The sequence below is a fragment of the Pristis pectinata genome, chromosome 2, assembly GCF_009764475.1.
Source record: "Pristis pectinata isolate sPriPec2 chromosome 2, sPriPec2.1.pri, whole genome shotgun sequence".
Lineage (NCBI taxonomy): Eukaryota > Metazoa > Chordata > Chondrichthyes > Rhinopristiformes > Pristidae > Pristis > Pristis pectinata.
Window position 1 is genome coordinate 100,448,688 of NC_067406.1, and position 19,257 is coordinate 100,467,944.

Consider the following 19,257-nt stretch of genomic DNA (forward strand, 5'->3'; position numbering starts at 1 on the left):
CAATTTTTTCCAAACTTTTGGGCAAGAAAATATGCAACAGGATAAAACAACGGATTGGAATATCATCCCTCAGCCTCCTACGCTCCGGGGAAAACAGTCCCAGTCTATCCAGTCTCTCCTTAAGACATCCAGTCCTTGTGAATCTTTTCTGCACTATTTCCAGCTTAATGATATCCTTCCTATAGATATGTGACGAGAATAGCACACAATACTTCGAATGTGGTCTTGTATCTCAACTCTGGTACTCAGTGCCCTGACCAATGAAGGCAAGCGAGCCAAGTGCCTTCTTCACCATCCTATCTACCAGTGTCACCACTTTCAGGGAATGGTGTACTAGTACCCCGAAGTCCCTCTGTTCTACAATGCTCTTCAGGGCCCTGCTCACAAAGTGTATTGTGTTTATTTCCATCAAAGTGATTAGAAATAAAAATAGGGAAAATGTAAAGAGAGGGTGCTATTTGCTATTACCTGTTTTACATGAATGCACAGAGTCAAGATATACTGCCCTATGTTATCCTGCATCCTCACCAACCCCACCCCCCCCCCCACCTCCCAAAAGAGTTCATGCTAAAGAATGGAAGAAGCAACACTTGCGATCTTTGTAAATTCACCAGATTTGACAAAAACAAATGGAAAATCAAAGTGGAAAGTCATTTAGAATATGTGCTGATTTGTTCTGCTGTTCAGTGTTGTATCTAAGGGATGTGATGGCACAGAAGGGCAGCACACTATTGTTTCATCTCCATCAGGTCAGCTTAAATCCAGCACATGGAATGGATGTTTATTTTCTTTGTTGGGTGCAAGGGTTTCATGTAAAATAAGACTGGTTTATTTTCAAACTGCTTCTAAGTGGATGCCAGTCCACATTGTTAAACTGCCTGTGATTCAGCTGAAATGGACAATGACAAGTGAATTACATATAAGATAGCTGGTGTGGGAAATGCGATGGTGATTAATTCAGTGCTGAAAAATGACCATAACTATACTATTGGCACTTTCTGAATACTGAGATAATGAAAATGCATGCTGGTGGGTATGTCCTGACCAACCTCTAGCAGTGAGATGGTTTGTAGCATTTTCCTTCACAGCATTCATTAGTTCTCTCAAAGGTATACACTTAAAGTTACAGTTGCTTTAATGTCACTGCCCCCTGATCCTGTAAATTCACAAAAATCTACTCCCTTAATATCAAATACCCAAGCTCTCTAAAAATGACTCAAAAGAACATAAGAAAGTAGGAACCATTCAAGCTTGCCCTGCCATTCAATATTAACACGGTGATCTGAAACATAGAAACATAGAAAAACTACAGCACAATTCAGGCCCTTAGGCCCACAAAGCTGTGCCGAACATGTCCCTACCCTAGAAATTACTAGGCTTACCCATAGCCCTCTATTTTATTCAGCTCCATGTACCAATCTAACAGTCTCTTGAAAGACCCTATCATATCCGCCTCCATCACCGTTGTCGGCAGCCCATTCCATGCATTCACCACTCTCTGAGTAAAAAACTTATCCCTGACATCTCCTCTATATCTACTTCCCAGCACCTTAAACCTATGTCCTCTTGTGGCCACCATTTCAGCCCTGGGGAAAAGCCTCTGACTACCTACCCAATCAATACCTCTCGTCATCTTATACACCTCTATCAGGTCCCCCCTCATCCTTCGTCTCTCCAAGGAGAAAAGGCCGAGTTCCCTCAGCCTGCTTTCATAAGGCATGCTCCGCATTCCAGGCAGCATCCTTGTAAATCTCCTCTGTGCCTTCTCTATGGCTTCCACATCTTTCCCATAGTGAGGCGACCAGAACTGAGCACAATACTCCAAGTGGAGTCTGACCAGGGACCTATATAGCTGCGACAATACCTCTCGACTCCTAAATTCAATCCCCCGATTGATGAAGGACAATACACCATATGCTTTCTTAACCACAGAGTCAACCTGTGCAGCCACTTTGAGCATCCTATGGACTTGGACCCCAAGATCCCTCTGATCCTCCACACTGCCAAGAGTCCGACCATTAATACTATATCCCACCAACATATTTGACCTACCAAAATGAACCACTTCACACTTATCTGGGTTGAACTGCATCTGCCACTTCTCAGCCCAACTTTGCATCCTATCTATGTCCCTCTGTAACCTCTGACAGCCCTCCAAACTATCCACAACGCCCCCAACCTTCGTGTCATCCACAAACTTACTAACCCACCTCTCCACTTCCTCATCCAGGTCGTTTATAATAACAAAGAGTAAGGATCCCAGTACAGACCCCTGAGGTACACCACTGGTCACCGACCTCCACTCAGAATACGACCCTTCAACAACCACTCTTTGCCTTCTGTGGGCCAGCCAGTTCTGGATCCACAATGCAATGTCCCCTTGGATCACATGTCTCCTCATCTTCTCCATAAGACTTGCATGGGGTACCTTATCAAATGCCTTGCTGAAATCCATATACACTACATCTACAGCTCTCCCTTCATCGATGTGTTTAGTCACATCCTCAAAAAATTCAATTAGGCTCGTAAGGCAGGACCTGCCCTTGACAAAGCCATGCTGACTATTGCTAATCATATTATACCTCTCCAAATATTCATAAATCCTGCCTCTCAGGATCTTCTCCATCAGCTTACCAACCACTGAGGTAAGACTCACCAGTCTATAATTCCCTGGGCTATCCCTACTCCCCTTCTTGAATAAGGGAACAACATCCACAACCCTCCAATCTTCTGGAACCTCTCCCGTCTCCATTGACGACGCAAGGATCATCATCAGAGGCTCTGCAATCTCCTCCCTCACCTCCCACAGCAGCTTGGGGTACATCTCATCCGGTCCCGGTGACTTATCTAACTTGATGCTTTCCAAAAGTTTCAGCACCACCTCTTTTCTGATATCAACATGCTCAAGCTTTTCAGGCTGCTGCATGCCCCCACTACAATCCCCTAGATCCTTTTCTGTAGTGAATACTGACGTAAAGTATTCATTAAGTACCTCCACTATTTCTTCCGGATCCATACACACTTTCCCACTGCTGCACTTGATAGGCCCTATCCTTTCACATCTCATCTTCTTACTCTTCACATACTTGTAGAATGCCTTGGGGTTTTCCTTAATCCTGCCCGTCAACGTCTTCTCATGGCCCCTTCTGGCTCTCCTAATCTCTTTCTTAAGTTCCTTCCTTTTAGCCTTGTACTCCTCCAGATCTCTAACATTACCTAGCTCTCTGTACCTTTTGTGTGCTTTTCTTTTCCTCTTGACTAGATTTATTATAGCCTTCGTACACCACGGTTCCTGTATCCTCTCGTGACTCCCCTGTCTCATTGGAACATGCCTATGCAGAACTCCATCCAAATATCCTGAATATTTGCCACATTTCTTCTGTACTTTTCCCTGAGAACATCTGTTCCCAGTTTAAGCTTCCAATTTCCTGCCTGAGAGCCTCAGAATTCCCTTTACTCCGAGTAAATGCCTTTCTAATCTGTCTGTTTCTATCTCTCTCCAGTGCTAACGTAAAGGAGATAGAATTATGATCACCATCTCCAAAATGCTCTCCCACTGAGAGATCTGACACCTGACCAGGTTCATTTCCCAATATCAAATCAAGCACCACCTCTCCTCTTGTAGGTCTAGCTACATACTATGTCAAGAACCCTTCCTGAACACACCTAACAAACTCCACCCCATCTAAACCCCTCACTGTCTGGAGATGCCAGTCGATGTTAGGGAAATTAAAATCCCTCATCATAACAACTCTGTTATTCTCACACCTTTCTAGGATCTGTTTCCCTATCTGCTCCTCAATAACCCTGTCACTATTGGGCAGCCTATAAAAAACACCCAGTAAAGTTATCTGCCCCTTCCTCTTCCTAACCTCCACCCACAGAGACTCCGTAGACAATCTCTCCACAATGTCCAGCTTTTCTGCAGCCGTGACACTAACTCTGATCAACAGTGCCACTCCCCCACCTCTTTTGTCTCCCTCCCTGTCCTTCCTGAAACATCTAAAACACGGCACTTGTATCAACCATTCCAGCCCCGGAGCCATCCAAGTCTCCGTAATGGCCACCACATCATAGCTCCAAGTATTGATCCAAGCTCTAAGCTCATCCATCTTGTTCACAACACTCCTTGCGTTAAAATAGACACATCTCAAGCCTGTCTGAACACTTCCCTTCTCTATCACCTGCCTATGGTACTTACTCCTAGCTTCCTCTATTTGAGAGCCAAACACTCTTCCTCAGTCTCTCCAGTACGGATCCCAATCCCCAACAATTCTAGTTTAAACTCTCCCCAGTAACCTTAGCAAACCTCCCTGCCAGTATGTTGGTCCCCCTGGGATTCAAGTGCAACCCATCCTCTTTGAACAGGTCATACCTGCCCCAAAAGAGGCTCCAATGATCCAGAAAATTGAATCCCTGCTCCTTACTCCAATCCCTCAACCACGCATTTAACCTCCTCTTCATTCTGTTCCTATACTCACTGTCGCTTAGCACAGGCAGTAATCCTGAAATTACTACCTTTGAGGTCCTGCTTCTCAACTTCCTTCCTAATTCTCTATTGTCTCTTTTCAGGACTGCATTCCTTTCCTACCTATGTCATTGGTACCAATATGTACCACGACCTCTGGCTGTTCTCCCTCCCCCTTCAGGATATCTTGGACGCGATCCGAAACATCCCGGACCCTGGCACCTGGGAGGCAAACTACCTTCGGAGTTTCTTTCCTGCGTCCACAGAATCGCTTGTCTGCCCACCTAACTATAGAGTCCCCTATTACTAGTGCCCTCCTCACTCTTTCCCTACCCATCTGAGCCACAGGGCCGGGCTCTGTGCCAGAGGCACTGCCACTGTTGCTTCCCCCAGGTAGGCTGTCTCCCCCAACAGTACTCAAACAGGAGTACTTATTGTCAAGGGGTACAGCCACAGGGGTACTCTCTAGTCCCTGATTCTTCCCCTTCCCCTTCCCCCTCCTGACTGTGACCCAATTGCCTGATTCTGATGGTCCCTGTGTGACCACCTGCCTATAAATCCTCTCTATCACCTCCTCACTCTCCCTGACCAGACAAAGGTCATCGAGCTGCATCTCCAGTTCCCTAACACTGTCTCTAAGGAGCTGCAGCTCGACACACCGGGCACAGACGTAGCCTTCCCGGAGGCAGGGAGACTCCAGGAACTCCCACATCTGACACTTGAGTACAGGAAACCGCACTCATACTCCTTCCTCAACTCAAGTCACCTACCTTTCCTCGCCCCTTTACGCCGAAGCCCTTTGAGCCAAAGCCCAAAACACTCTGCTCCATCTCACCCCGCTGCCCGCTGTATAGTCTGTTTGCTTTTTAAACTGCCCGCGCCGCGCCTGCACAGTCCAGCCCTCACTCTACCGCTTAAAACTTTTAAAACACTTATAAAAGTACCTTATAAAAAATCTAACCCTAGTAATTACAACCTTATTAAAAACTAACCCTTATAATTAATACCCTAATAAGAATGATAAAAAAGAAAAACTTATCTGCTCCGAAGTCCTCCAAAGTGAAACCCATGAAGCCTCTGAAGTGCCCAAGGCTTCATCTCCTCATTTATGTCAGTTCCCTGTGGTCTTCAATTTCCTGATCCTTCAAAAAATTATTTATTTCCTCTTTAAATGCCCCCAATAATCCAGCTTCCACAATCTTCTGTGGCAGGGAATTCCAGAGATTCACCACCCTTTGTGACAAGAAGTTCCTATGCAATTCAGTTTTAAATAACTGCCCCTAATCTTGTAACTATGTCCCCTCGTTCGAGATTCCCATGAGTAGAAGCATCTCCACATCTAACTTACCATACCCCCATGGATCTTGTATGTTTCAATAAGATCATCTCTCATTTTCTCTAATCTCCAAAGAATATAGATCTAATTTATTTAACTGCTCATGATAGAGCAACCCTCCATCTAAGAAATTCACCTACTGCATCTTTTTTGAACTACCTCCAGTCCCCAGGAAGAAAAACAGAATCACATTTCATGTCTAAGACCCTTCTGTTTTTAGTTTAGATTTCCAACATCTGCAGTTTTTTTTTAAATTTTCCAATGCCAGTATCTTATGTATTAAATGAGGAGACCAAAACTGCACACAATACACCAGTAATGGCTTCACTATTGCCCTGTACAATTGTAACAATACTTCCCAGTTTCTAAACCTTTGGAATAAAGGCTAATATGCCATTGCATTCCCAACCACTTGCTGCACCTGTTTACTAATTTCATGTGATTTGTGCACAAGAACACCTAGATCCCAATGCATTTTGATCATCTGCAATCTTTCTCCATTTAAAAAATAGTATGTCTTTTACGTTCCTTTTATTGAAATGCATAACCTCACAATTTCACACATTAAATGCCATTTGCCAAGTTTTTGCCCACTGACTCAACTTATGTTTATCCTTTGCAGAGTCCTAACATCCTCATCATAACATGCCCTTCCACCTATTTTCATGTCATTGGCAAACTTGGATACCTTACACTCTGCCCCCTGCAAGGACGTGTTGAGTGGAGAACCATGAACTGACCCTTGGGGCACTTCACTCGTCACAGCCTTGCAACCTCAAAAAGACCTGTTTATTCCACCTCTCTATCTTTTGTGATAACCAATCTTCAATCCATGCTAGCACTCTTCACTCATACCACAAGCTCTTATCCTGTGACACCTTGTTGAATGCCTTCCGAAAATCCAGATACACTACAGGTTCCCCTTTTTTGACTCTGCTCATTATATCCTCAAAGAACCCTGGCAAATTTATCAAACATGATTTATTTTTCCAAAAAAAAATGTTGATTTTGTCTCATTATATTAAGCTTTTCTAATTGCTAAGTGACAAGCAATTTCTTCCTTGATTATGGACTCCAGCATTTTACCAACAACAGTTGCAAGCTAACAGGGACCTGGCAACTTGTCTGCATCTAGTCCCATTAGTTTTTCCAATACCTTGTCCCTTGTGATAGTGATTGTTACAAATTTCCTCATGATATTTGAATCTAGCTCATCAAATACCTTTGGGATATTTACAGTGTCCTCCCCCCACAATGAACGATGCAAAGTACTGGTTTAACTTACTTACTGTTTCCCTGTTTCTCATTATTAATTACCCACTCCTGCTCTCTGGGGATCTCACAATTACCCTATCTACCCTCTTCCTTTTTATATATCTATAGAAGTTTTTTGCTGTTTGTTTTGATAAAACTTAGCAATTTTTTTCTCATAATTAATTTTTTTCCCTCCTATTAACTTTTTAGTCACTTGCTGCTGGTTCTTGTGATATTCTCAGTCCTTTGGTCTACCGGTAGCTTTTGCTACTTTATGTGCTCTAGCCTTTGACCTAATATTTTCCTTCACCACATCATAGATGTTTTATCTTTCTCCTGGGATCCCTCTTTGCAGCTCCTTTAAAGGTATATTTACCACCTCCTTGCTAATTCAGAGCCAAGACTGCCTTCCACATGCTGCTCTCACATCCTGCAAAAAGGAAGCTTCAGCAGTGCAGGAAAAAAGATAAGTAAACTAGAACAGAGGCAAAAAACAGAAAAAAATGAAATGGTGGAAAACAGGAAGAGAGTGAGATGCAATGAAAATGAGATAGAAGTGCTCAAACTAAGGAATAGAAGGAAAAGAGGCATATCAAGGGAGGTGAAAGAAAGCTAGAGGAAAAAGATATTGGTCAGGGATATGATGACACAGGGTTGGAGCAAGGATGATCAAGAAATGGAGGGAAACCAGCAAAATATATAAAAAAGGGAAGGGAACAGAAATAAAGAAGAGTTACAAAAAATTGATGAAGATACATGACAGAAAGGGACAGAGAGGAATCTAGAAATGGAAACAAGTGAACAATTTATATTTACCCTAAACAATGTCAGCACTGTTATTGGGTTTGTTGGTTGGCTGATGGTGGGGTTACTGAGAGAGAAGAACTGAATTAGAAATGTATTATCAAGAATAGTATTTGGATTGAACAAGTCAGGAATTAAAGCAATTAGGTACAAATGTAAATGCTGAGTTTGTGGACGAGGGTGGAAGGTACTGATGCTGTGGGGGTCTGTGATATCCATAGAACCATAGAAAAATACAACACAATACAGGTCCTTCGGCCCACCATGTTGTGCCGACCTTCAAACCACACCTAAGACTATCTACCCCCTTCCTCCCACATATCCCTCTATCTTAAATTCCTCCATATGCTTATCTAACAATCTCTTGAACTTGACCAATGTGTCAGCCTCCATCACCACCCCAGGCAGCGTATTCCATGCACCAACCACTCTCTGGGTGAAAAACCTCCCTCTGATGCCTCCCTTGAACTTCCCACCCATTACCTTAAAGCCATGCCCTCTTGTATTGAGCATTAGTGCCCTGGGAAAGAGGCGCTGGCTGTCCACTCTATCTATTCCTCTTAATATTTTGTATACCTCTATCATGTCTCCCCTCATCCTCCTTCTCTCCAATGAGAAAAGCCCTAGCTCCTTTAGTCTCTCCTCATAATCCATACTCTCTAATCCAGGCAGCATCCTGGTAAATCTCCTCTGCACCCTCTCCAACGCCTCCACATCCTTCCTATAATGAGGTGACCAGAACTGGACACAGTACTCTAAGTGTGGTCTAGCCAAAGTTTTGTAAAGCTGCATCATTACTTCACGGCTCTTAAACTCAATCCCACGACTTATGAATGCTAACATCCCATAAGCTTTCTTAACTACCCTATCCCCCTGTGTGGTAACTTTCAGGGATCTGTGGATATGAACCCCCAGATCCCTCTGCTCCTCTACACTGCCCAGAATCCTACCATTAACTTTGTACTCCACCTTGGAGTTTGTCCTTCCAAAGTGTACCTCCTCACACTTCTCCGGACTGAACTCCATCTGCCACTTGTCAGCCCAACTCCGCATCCTATCAATATCCCTCTGTAGGCTTCGACAGCCCTCCACACTATCTACAGCATCACCGATCTTTGTGTCATCTGCAAACTTGCTAACCCACCCTTCCACCCCCTCATCTAAGTCATTAATAAATATCACAAAAAGTAGAGGTCCCAGAACCAATCCCTGTGGGACACCACTAGTCACAGCCCTCCGATCCGAATGCACTCCCTCCACCACAACCCTCTGCTTTCTACAGGCAAGCCAATTCTGAATCCACACGGCCAAGCGTCCCTGGATCCCTTGACCTCTGACCTTCTGAAGAAGCCTACCATGTGGAACCTTGTCAAACATCTTACTAAAATCCATGTAGATCACATCTACTACACTACCCTCATCAACCTTCCTGGTCACCTCCTCAAAGAACCCTATCAGGCTAGTGAGGCAAGATCTTCCCTTCACAAATCCATGTTGGCTGTCCCTACTCAGTCCATGATTCTCTAAATGATCATAGATCCTATCTCTTAGGATCCTTTCTAGCAGCTTAGCCACTACAGAGTTAAGGCTCACTGGTCTATAACTCCCGGGACTATCCCTACTACCTTTTTTGAATAAGGGGACAACATTGGCCACTCTCCAATCCTCTGGTACCATTCCCGTGGACAACAAGGACTCAGACATCCTAGCCAATGGTTCAGCAATCTCCTCCCTCGCCTCCCGAAGCAGTCTAGGGAATATTCCGTCAGGCCCCGGGGACTTATCTGTCCTAATATTTTCTAACAGCTCCAACACATACTCTCTCTGGATATCTACATACTGTAGAACATTACCCTTACCAACACTGTCCTCGGCGTCATCAAGACCCCACTCCTTGGTGAATACTGAAGAGAAATATTCATTGAGAACCTCACCCACTTCCAGGCACATCCCTGTCTTTAATCGGACCTACCTTTACTCTAGCCATCCTTCTGCTCTTCACGTACGAGTAAAAAGCCTTGGGATTCTCCTTAACCCTACTCGTCAAAGCCTTTTCATGTCCCCTTCTCACTCTTCTCAGCCCCTTCTTAAGTTCCTTCCTTGCTACTCTATATCCCTCACGAGCCCTATCTGATCCTTGCTGCTTACACCTTATGTATGCTGCCTTCTTCTTCCTAACTAGTTGTTCCACCTCTCTCGTCACCCATGGTTCCTTCACCCTGCCATCCCTTCTCTACCCCACCGGGACAAATTTATCTATAACATCCTGCAAGAGGTCCCTGAACAACAACCACATCTCCAGAGTACATTTCCCTTCAAAAATGTCATCCCAATTTACACTCTCAAGTTCTCACCTTATAGCCTCATAATTCGCCTTTCCCCAATTAAATATCTTCCCATCCTCTTTGCTCCTATCGCTGTCCATGACAATGCTAAAGGTTATTGAGCAATGGTCACTGTCCCCCAAATGCTCACCCACCGGTAGATCTGTCACCTGACCCAGCTCATTACCTAAAACTAGATCTAATATGGCATCCCCTCTAGTCAGCCTGTCAACATACTGTGACAGGAATCCATCCTGGACACACTTAACAAACTCTGCCCCGTCTAAGCCTTTGGCATGAAGCAGGTGCCAATCAATATTTGGGAAGTTGAAGTCTCCCATGATAATAACCCTGTTATTTTTGCATCTTTCCAAAATTTGCCTCCCAATCCACTCCTCAGTATCCCTACTGCTACCAGGGGGACGTATAGAATACTCCCAGTAGAGTAACTGCTCCTTTCTTGTTCCTAACTTCCACCTATATTGATTCTAGAGAGGATCCTTCTACATTATCCACCCTTTCTGCAGCTGTAATAGTGTCCCTGACCAGATCGCCACCCATCCTCCTCCTCTTCCCCCCCCCCCCACCATCCCTTTTAAAACACTGAAAACCAGGAATATTCAATATCCATTTCTGCCCTGGTGTCAGCCATGTCTCTGTAATAGACACAATATTGTAGTCCCATGTACTTATCCAAGCTCTCAATTCATCTCCCTTATTCCTGATGCTTCTTGCATTTAAGTAAATGCACTTTAGCCCATCCACCTTACTACTTTTATAGCCTATACTCTGCTTCTCCTTCCTCAAAGCCTCTTTACCTGTTAGATCTGACTTTTTCCCCATCCCCTTCTTCCTCTGACCTACTCCTCCAGTTCCCATCCCCCTCGCAAACTAGTTTAAACCCTCCTGATCCACCCTAGCAAATTTGGTTGCAAGGATATTGGCCCCCCTCAAGTTTGGGTGTAACCCATCGTCTCTGTACAGGTCCTACCTTCCCCAGAAGAGATCCCAATGATCCAAAAATCTAAAACCTTCCCTCCTGCACCAACTTCTCAGCCATGCATTTATTTGCCATCTCCTCCTATTCTTACCTTCACTATCACGTGGCACTGGCAGCAATCCCGAGTTTGCTACCCTTGAGGTCCTATTCTTCAGCCTTCTGCCTAGCTCCCTAAACTCACTTTTCAAGACCTCATCCCTCTTGGTATCCGTTGGTATCAACATGAACTATGACTTCTGGCTGTTCTCCCTCCCCCTCTAGAATCCTGTGGACCCGATCAGTGACATCCTGGACCCTGGCACCTGGGAGGCAACATACCATCTGGGATTCATGCTCACTGCCACAGAACCTCCTATCTGTTTCCCTGACTATCGAGTCCCCTATCATTACTGCCTTCCTCTTCTCCTCCCTTCCCTTCTGAGCAGTAGGATTGGTCCCAGTGCCAGAGACCTGGCTACTGCTGCTTGATCCCTGCAGGTCATCCTCCTCAACAGCCTCCAAAGCGGAAAACCTGTTATTGAGGAGAACAGCCTCCGGGGTCCTCTGTACTATCAGCCTGTTCGTTTTCTTTTTCCTTTTCTCTCCCCTGACAGTCACCCTTCTATCTACTTCCTGGACCCCAGAAGTACCTGCTCTAAGGGGGGGGGGGGGTGACTGTCTCCTGATGTACAGCATCTATATAACTCTTTCCCTCCCTGATGCTTTGCAATGTTTGAAGCTGCAACTCCAGCTCATCAATTCTGAGCTGAAGTTCCTCCATCCTCAAGCACTTACTGCAGACGTGGCCATTGTGGATCACAGTAAGGTCCACGAGCTCCCACATCAAGCAGCTGCAGCACACCACCTTGTCCTCCATCTGAACTAATTCTTTTATCCCCCTACCTAGTTTTTTCCTACTTAAAAATTTATAGCAGGTAAGACCTTACCTTTACTTACCAGCTACTCTCTCACCTTGCCCCTTTACGCCCAAGCCCCTTGAGCCAAAGCCCAAATCACTCTGCTCCCTCTCACTCCGCTGCCCGCTCTGACGCTGCCCGCTGGATATGGCAGTTTGATTTTTAAACTGCCCGCACTTTACCTGCTTATTTCCTTAAATATCCTTAGCATTGTTTTTTCAGTGGTCATAAATATCTGAAATAGTGCTTGTTGTTGTCACACAGCAAAAGAAATTTAGTGTAAAGCTCCTCTTTTCAAATCATAATCGGTAACCTTCACACCAATAAGATACAATAAAATTGGGCTCAACTTTGATGGTCCTCATTGACAATAACTGCCTAATCTCCTATAAAGGCTCTTGGATAAAGCAAGTCAATGCTGGGTGCAACAGATCTATGGGAAAGGACCATGGTTTGGGATCCTGCTGCTACTGGACTTTGTGGGTTGGGCCCCTCAAATGTTTTACTGAAATAATGTTTAAGGATGAAACATTAATGGTGTTGATGTATTGTAAGGGAATGTATTGAATTGTTTGGCACAATGAAGTCAGTTAATGACTTGTGGGTTTGTATTTATTGTATATAATACGAATAAAATATATTTTGGGAAACCATTGAGTGCTGTTGCTATTTGTGGAATTCAATGAGTTGCAAACTCATGACGAGATGAGAAATGAAGCTGAATTACCTCGGTATGCTTAGTAAGTTTCAAGTTAGATACGAAAAAATTGAATGTGGTGAAATCAATGGAGGACCTAAAACTGATGCATAAAAATGAAGTACAACAATGTTTGCAATAAATTAAATGAACTAGCTGAGATACATAAATATTATAAACATGACATCAAATAGGAATGGACAATATACATAGGTTTTGAAGAATGCTGCATATTTTTCTGGTGTCTTAAAAGAATCATTGGGAAATGATTTTGGATAAAGAAGCATGAAAACACAAGTCTTAAGGGAACAGATTGTGTTTCTGTCTGTGAGAATATATATCTGAGTCAGCAACAAAACTGACTTAAAAATTCCACAGGATAATGCAGAATTGAAGAAAGAACATTGTCTAACAAATCCATAACGAAAACCTCCATTGCCCTGTTTTTTTTTAATCATCAATGATGCAGCATTTGCAATTCAGCAGAGGCTCTGACACCTGCACAGGCATCATGCCAAAGTAAATATATATGCAATTGTAACTTACTGAATGATCCAGCCAAGATCGAATAACAGATCTTTAAAATGCTGAGCCAATAACTTATTATTGAACTCTGGAACTACAGATTCGCTGAGTAATCAATATATTGTCTAATCATGTTTTATTTGACTGTTTGTAGAAATGCATCTTACATTGAATTAATTACAGGGATCTGCATGATTGCAGCTGCATCCTTTTTTTCCAAATGAATTTTAGAGATCAAGAAAGTAAAAAAAAATCTAAGTTTTTATATAAGGTTTATGGTTTAAGGTATAAGGTTTATCATTAATGCCATATGTGGCAATAACAGAGAGTCTTTGGAAATCCACTGTCATCTGTGCCTACCTGTTAATAATATTAATTCTGTTTTGGAAATGGTTTGTCATTGTATGGAGTTTGTCAACACAATTAATTGCTGATTTTTATCATTCTACTCTTTAGGAAGTAAAGAGGTGTAAAGCAAATTTGTGTTCTAAAGATTGTGACACTATTGTTCTTGATTCTTTGAGACTTACTTGAGCGGATTTTTATCAGAATTAAGAAGTGAGTCTTGCCTTCTATGATGGTTTAAACTAAACGATAAAAGTATTGATTCTAAAAGCAAAGCCAGAGAGAAAAAAACAAGGCTAGGTTCAAAACCATCCTCCATCTTCACCAAACAAAAAATTGACAGTCTGCAGACTAAGAATCCCCAATGGAATGAATCGAGTCTCCGATCCAATATAGGGTCAAACTGGTTGAGGACCAGCGAGGTGACTTTCAGCATAATACTGGGGAATCCCAGCAAAAATATGTTCCAGTGAAATAAAAATAGAAAATGTTGGAAATACTCAGCAGGCCAGGCTGCATCTGTGGGTAGAGAAACAGATTTAACGTTTCAAGTAGAAGACCCTTTGTCAGAACTGTTCTGATCAGTTAACATAATGACAAATGCGGAGTTTTGACCCAAAATGTCGACAAATCCTTTCCCGCTCCAGATGCTCTTCCACCCGCTGACTTCCTTCTGCAGATTGTTCGTTGCTCCAGATTCCACCATCTGCAGTCTTTTGTGTCTACATAACGACAGATGTTGCAGCATGTGTCATTTGGTAAGTCTCGGGCTTATAGTACATCAGCCGATGTTTAAGACTTAATTCAGTGAGGAAATCCAATTTTTAGGTTGATTATATTTTGACAGTCCTAGTGACAGGTCATTGACTTGAAATATTACATTTGGTTTCTTTTGCCACATTTGCTGTCAGGCCTGTTAAACATTTTTAGCATTTTATGTTTCTTTTTCAGATTTCCACCATTTGAAATCTTTTGGAATTGTTATAGTTTTACAGCATTGATTTGCAAGAGTTTCACCCAATCATTGGAAAAAAGTTCTGAAGCAAAAAGCTTTGTTCGTCTTGAATGGAAAAGAGGCAGTGGAATCAGCTGGAGATGTCAGGAAGGAATTCAATAAGATTTGTAAACAGTTGTAGATGAAATTTGATAAAGATTCACATAGCACACTATAACAAGCCATAAAGGTGGTCATTTATACTTTGAGTAAACCATAGATAAAAGCAAAGGTGAAGTTAAAAAATATATCGAACTATTAGCAGACCTGTCACTGTACTGTAACAGGTGTCAAGGCAAACAAGTTTCTGAACAGTATAGTAAAATTAATGGTATAAATATAAAAGGAGGTGCTGTTAAAACTGCATTATGTTCTGGTCAGGGCAGACCAGACCTGCTGTGACAAAGTTCTGAAAGAAAGAATTTCTATATTTATAGCACTTTTCACATCCTTAGAGGTCCTAAAACAATTCACTGCTAATTACTATTTACGTACTTATTAACTCCAAATTATTATTGTAAATATAATTATTATTGGTATGTAGACAAATGCTACAACATAAATTAGATGAGCTCTGAAGCAACAAATGACCATTAATCTGTCTTACTGGAAGGATATATAGCAGCCAGGACATTGGAAAATGTCTCCTATATCCTTTGCTATTTCCCTGCTAAGAATCATTACATGCATTAGAATAAGAAAGAAGGACTTTGGTTTAATATGTCATGTGAAAGATGGCATATCTAACAAAGCAACACTCCATTACAACAAAATTCATTGGCTTTGGGAAAATATGAGCTAATAAAAAATAATTCATATTTCTTAAAGGCAAGATTGCACTTAATTGATGACATTGTTCTTCAAGAAATTTACAAGAAGTGTTGATGTGTTTATGGACTTTCAGAAAGTGTTCAGCAAAATATCATTTGTAGATAGAGTCAAAGCCCATGAGTTTAAAGCGGAATGTCAGAATTTGAATCTAACTTGGTAATAGGACAGAAAGCAAAGAATAACAGTGAATGATTGTGTGTGCCAAAGGAGTGGAGTTTCTGAGTGATTGACATTAGGAGCACTACTATTTTTGATATAGGACTTGGATTTGGGTATTCTAGGCTATTAACTATATGTAATGAGCCATGTGGAAGACAGTAATTGACTTTAGGTAGATGAATGGATACCTGGCATATTACATTTCAGTCTGAGAGGTCTGAAGTGTTAGAGTTTAGTAGGGAAAATGATTTTAAAAGAGGGTGGAGGAACAGACAAACTTTGCAATGAAGGTGGGAAGACAAGTTGAAAGGCTGCTAGAAAGAATATTTTGGATCATTGGCTTTATTAACTGAGCCTTGGAGTACAAATGAATGTAAATTGTGAAGTCCCTGGTTAGGCGTCAACTGTGCTCCATGCTGGCCTAAACTGGATCAAGAGTACAGGACGGATTTGTTAGAATGGTAACAGGGTTCAAGGACTCCTACTAAGGGGAGAGATGGAGGATCTGACCTTGTTCTCATTACAACAGGGAGAATTCATAACAGATATGGTAGAGGTGTTCAAAATCACAGTGTTTATGATAGCATAAATAAGAAATGGGAGCAAAAGATCACAGATTAAAGGTCATTGGCAATAAACCTGAGGCAATATGAGGTATGATCTTTTCATATAGTGTGCTGTGATCTGGAGTGGACTGTCTAAGTGGAGAATGGTAGCTCCTATTGAGCTGTACATTAATGTGGAGGATACTCTGACTGGCACCAAGTGCGACCTGCAAACTGAGTAATGTTATTTTCCATTTTGCTTAGCACAGCCTGATGGAGCTCAATAACAATCTATCAACAATCAAATTGTCACATATTCAATGACACCAAAGAGCAGCTAACTTTTGTCAAATCCCTTGTGGCAGCTTAGAACATAGAACACAGAACATAGAAAACCTACAGCACAATTCAGGCCCTTCTGCCCACAAAGCTGTGCCGAACATGTCCCTACCTTAGAAATTACTAGGCTTACCCATAGCCCTCTATTTTTCTCAGCTCCATGTACATATCCAAAAGTCTCTTAAAAGACCCTATCATATCTGCCTCCACCACCGTTGCCGGCAGCCCATTCCACGCACTCACCACTCTCTGAGTAAAAAACTTACCCCTGACATCTCCTCTATATCTACACCCCAGCACCTTAAACCTATGTCCTCTTGTGGCAATCATGTCAGTCCTGGGGAAAAGCCTCTGACTATCTACCCAATCAATGCCTCTCATCATCTTATATACCTCTATCAGGTCCCCCCTCATCCTCCATCGCTCCAAGGAGAAAAGGCCGAGTTCCCTCAACCTGCTTTCATAAGGCATGCTCCGCATTCCAGGCAGCATCCTTGTAAATCTCTTTTGCACCCTTTCTATGGCTTCCACATCCTTCCTGTAGTGAGGTGACCAGAACTGAGCACAGTACTCCAAGTGGGGTCTGACCAGTTTCCTATATAGCTGCGACAATACCTCTCGACTCCTAAATTCAATTCCACGATTGATGAAGGAGAATACACCATATCCCTTCTTAACCACAGAGTCAACCTGTGCAGCTGCTTTGAGCGTCCTATGGACTCGGACCCCAAGATCCCTCTGATCCTCCACACTGCCAAGAGTCCTACCATTAATACTATACTCTGCCATCATATTTGACCTACCAAAATCAACCACTCCACATTTATCTGGGTTGAACAGCATCTGCCACTTCTCAGCCCAGCTTTGCATCCTATGTCCCGCTGTAACCTCTGACAGTGCTCCACACTATCTACAACACATCCAGGTCGTTTGTGTCATCCGCAAACTTACTAACCCATCCCTCCACTTCCTCATCCAGGTCGTTTATAAAAATCACAAAGAGTAAGGGTCCCAGAACAGATCCCTGAGGTACACCACTGGTCACCGACCTCTATGCAGAATACGACCCTTCAACAACCACTTTTTGCCTTCTGTGGGCCAGCCAGTTCTGGATCCACAATGCAATGTCCCCTTGGATCACATGCCTCCTTACTTTCTGAATAAGCCTTGCATGGGGTACCTTATCAAATGCCTTGCTGAAATCCATATACACCACATCTACTGCTCTCCCTTCATCGACGTGTTTAGTCACATCCTCAAAAAATTCAATCAGGCTCGTAAGGCAGGACCTGCCCTTGACAAAGCCATGCTGACTATTCCTAATCATATTATACCTCTCCAAATATTCATAAATCCTGCCTCTCAGGATCTTCTCCATCAGCTTACCAACCACTGAGGTAAGACTCACCAGTCTATAATTCCCTGGGCTATCCCTACTCCCCTTCTTGAATAAGGGAACAACATCCACAACCCTCCAATCTTCTGGAACCTCTCCCGTCTCCATTGATGATGCAAGTATCATTGTCAGAGGCTCCACAATCTCCTCCCTTCCCTCCCACAGCAGCCTGGGGTACATCTCATCCGGTCCCGGCGACTTATCCAACTTGATGCTTTCCAAAAGTTCCAGCACCTCCTCTTTCTTAATATCTACATGCTCAAGCCTTTCAGCCTGCTGCAAGTCCTCACTACAATCCCCCAGATCTTTTTCCGTAGTAAATACTGATGTAAAGTATTCATTAAGTACCTCCGCTATTTCTTCCGGATCCGTACACACTTTCCCACTGCTGCACTTGATAGGCCCTATTCTTTTGCATCTTATCCTCTTGCTCTTCACATACTTGTAGAATGCCTTGGGGTTTTCCTTAATCCTGCCCGCCAAGGCCTTCTCATGTCCCCTTCTGGCTGTCCTAATTTCCTTCTTGAGCTCCTTCATGTTAGCCTTTTACTCTTCCAGATCTCTAACATTATCTAGCTCTCTGAACCTTTTGTAAGCTTTTCTTTTCCTTTTGACTAGATTTACTATAGCCTTTGTACACCATGGTTCCTGTATCCTATCATGACTCCCCTGTCTCATTGGAACATGCCTATGCAGAACTCCACACAAATATCCCCTGAATATTTGCCACATTTCTTCCATACTTTTCCCTGAGAACATTTGTTCCCAATTTAAGCTTCCAATTTCCTGCCTGAGAGCTTCATAATTCCCTTTACTCCAAGTAAAGGCTTTCTAGTCTGTCTGTTCCTATCTCTCTCCAATGCTATTGTAAAGGAGATGGAATTATGATCACCATCTCCAAAATGCTCTCCCACTGAGAGATCTAACACCTGACCAAGTTCATTTCCAATACCAAATCAAGCACCACCTCTCCTCTTGTAGGCTTATCTACATATTGTGTCAAGAATCTTTCCTGAACAAACATAACAAACTCCAGCCCATCTAAACCCCTCACTGTATGGAGATGCCAATCGATGTTTGGGAAATTAAAATCTCCCATCACAACAAATCTTGTCATTATCACACTTTTCTAGGATCTGCTTCCCTATCTGCTCCTCAATATCCCTGTTACTATTGGGTGACCTATAAAAAACACCCAGTAAATTTATTGACCCCTTCCTGTTCCTAACCTCCACCCACAGAAACTCCGTAGACAGTCCCTCCATGACATCCACCTTTTCTGCAGCCGTGACACTCTCTCTGATCGACAGTGCCACTCCCCCACCTCTTTTGCCTCCCTCCCTG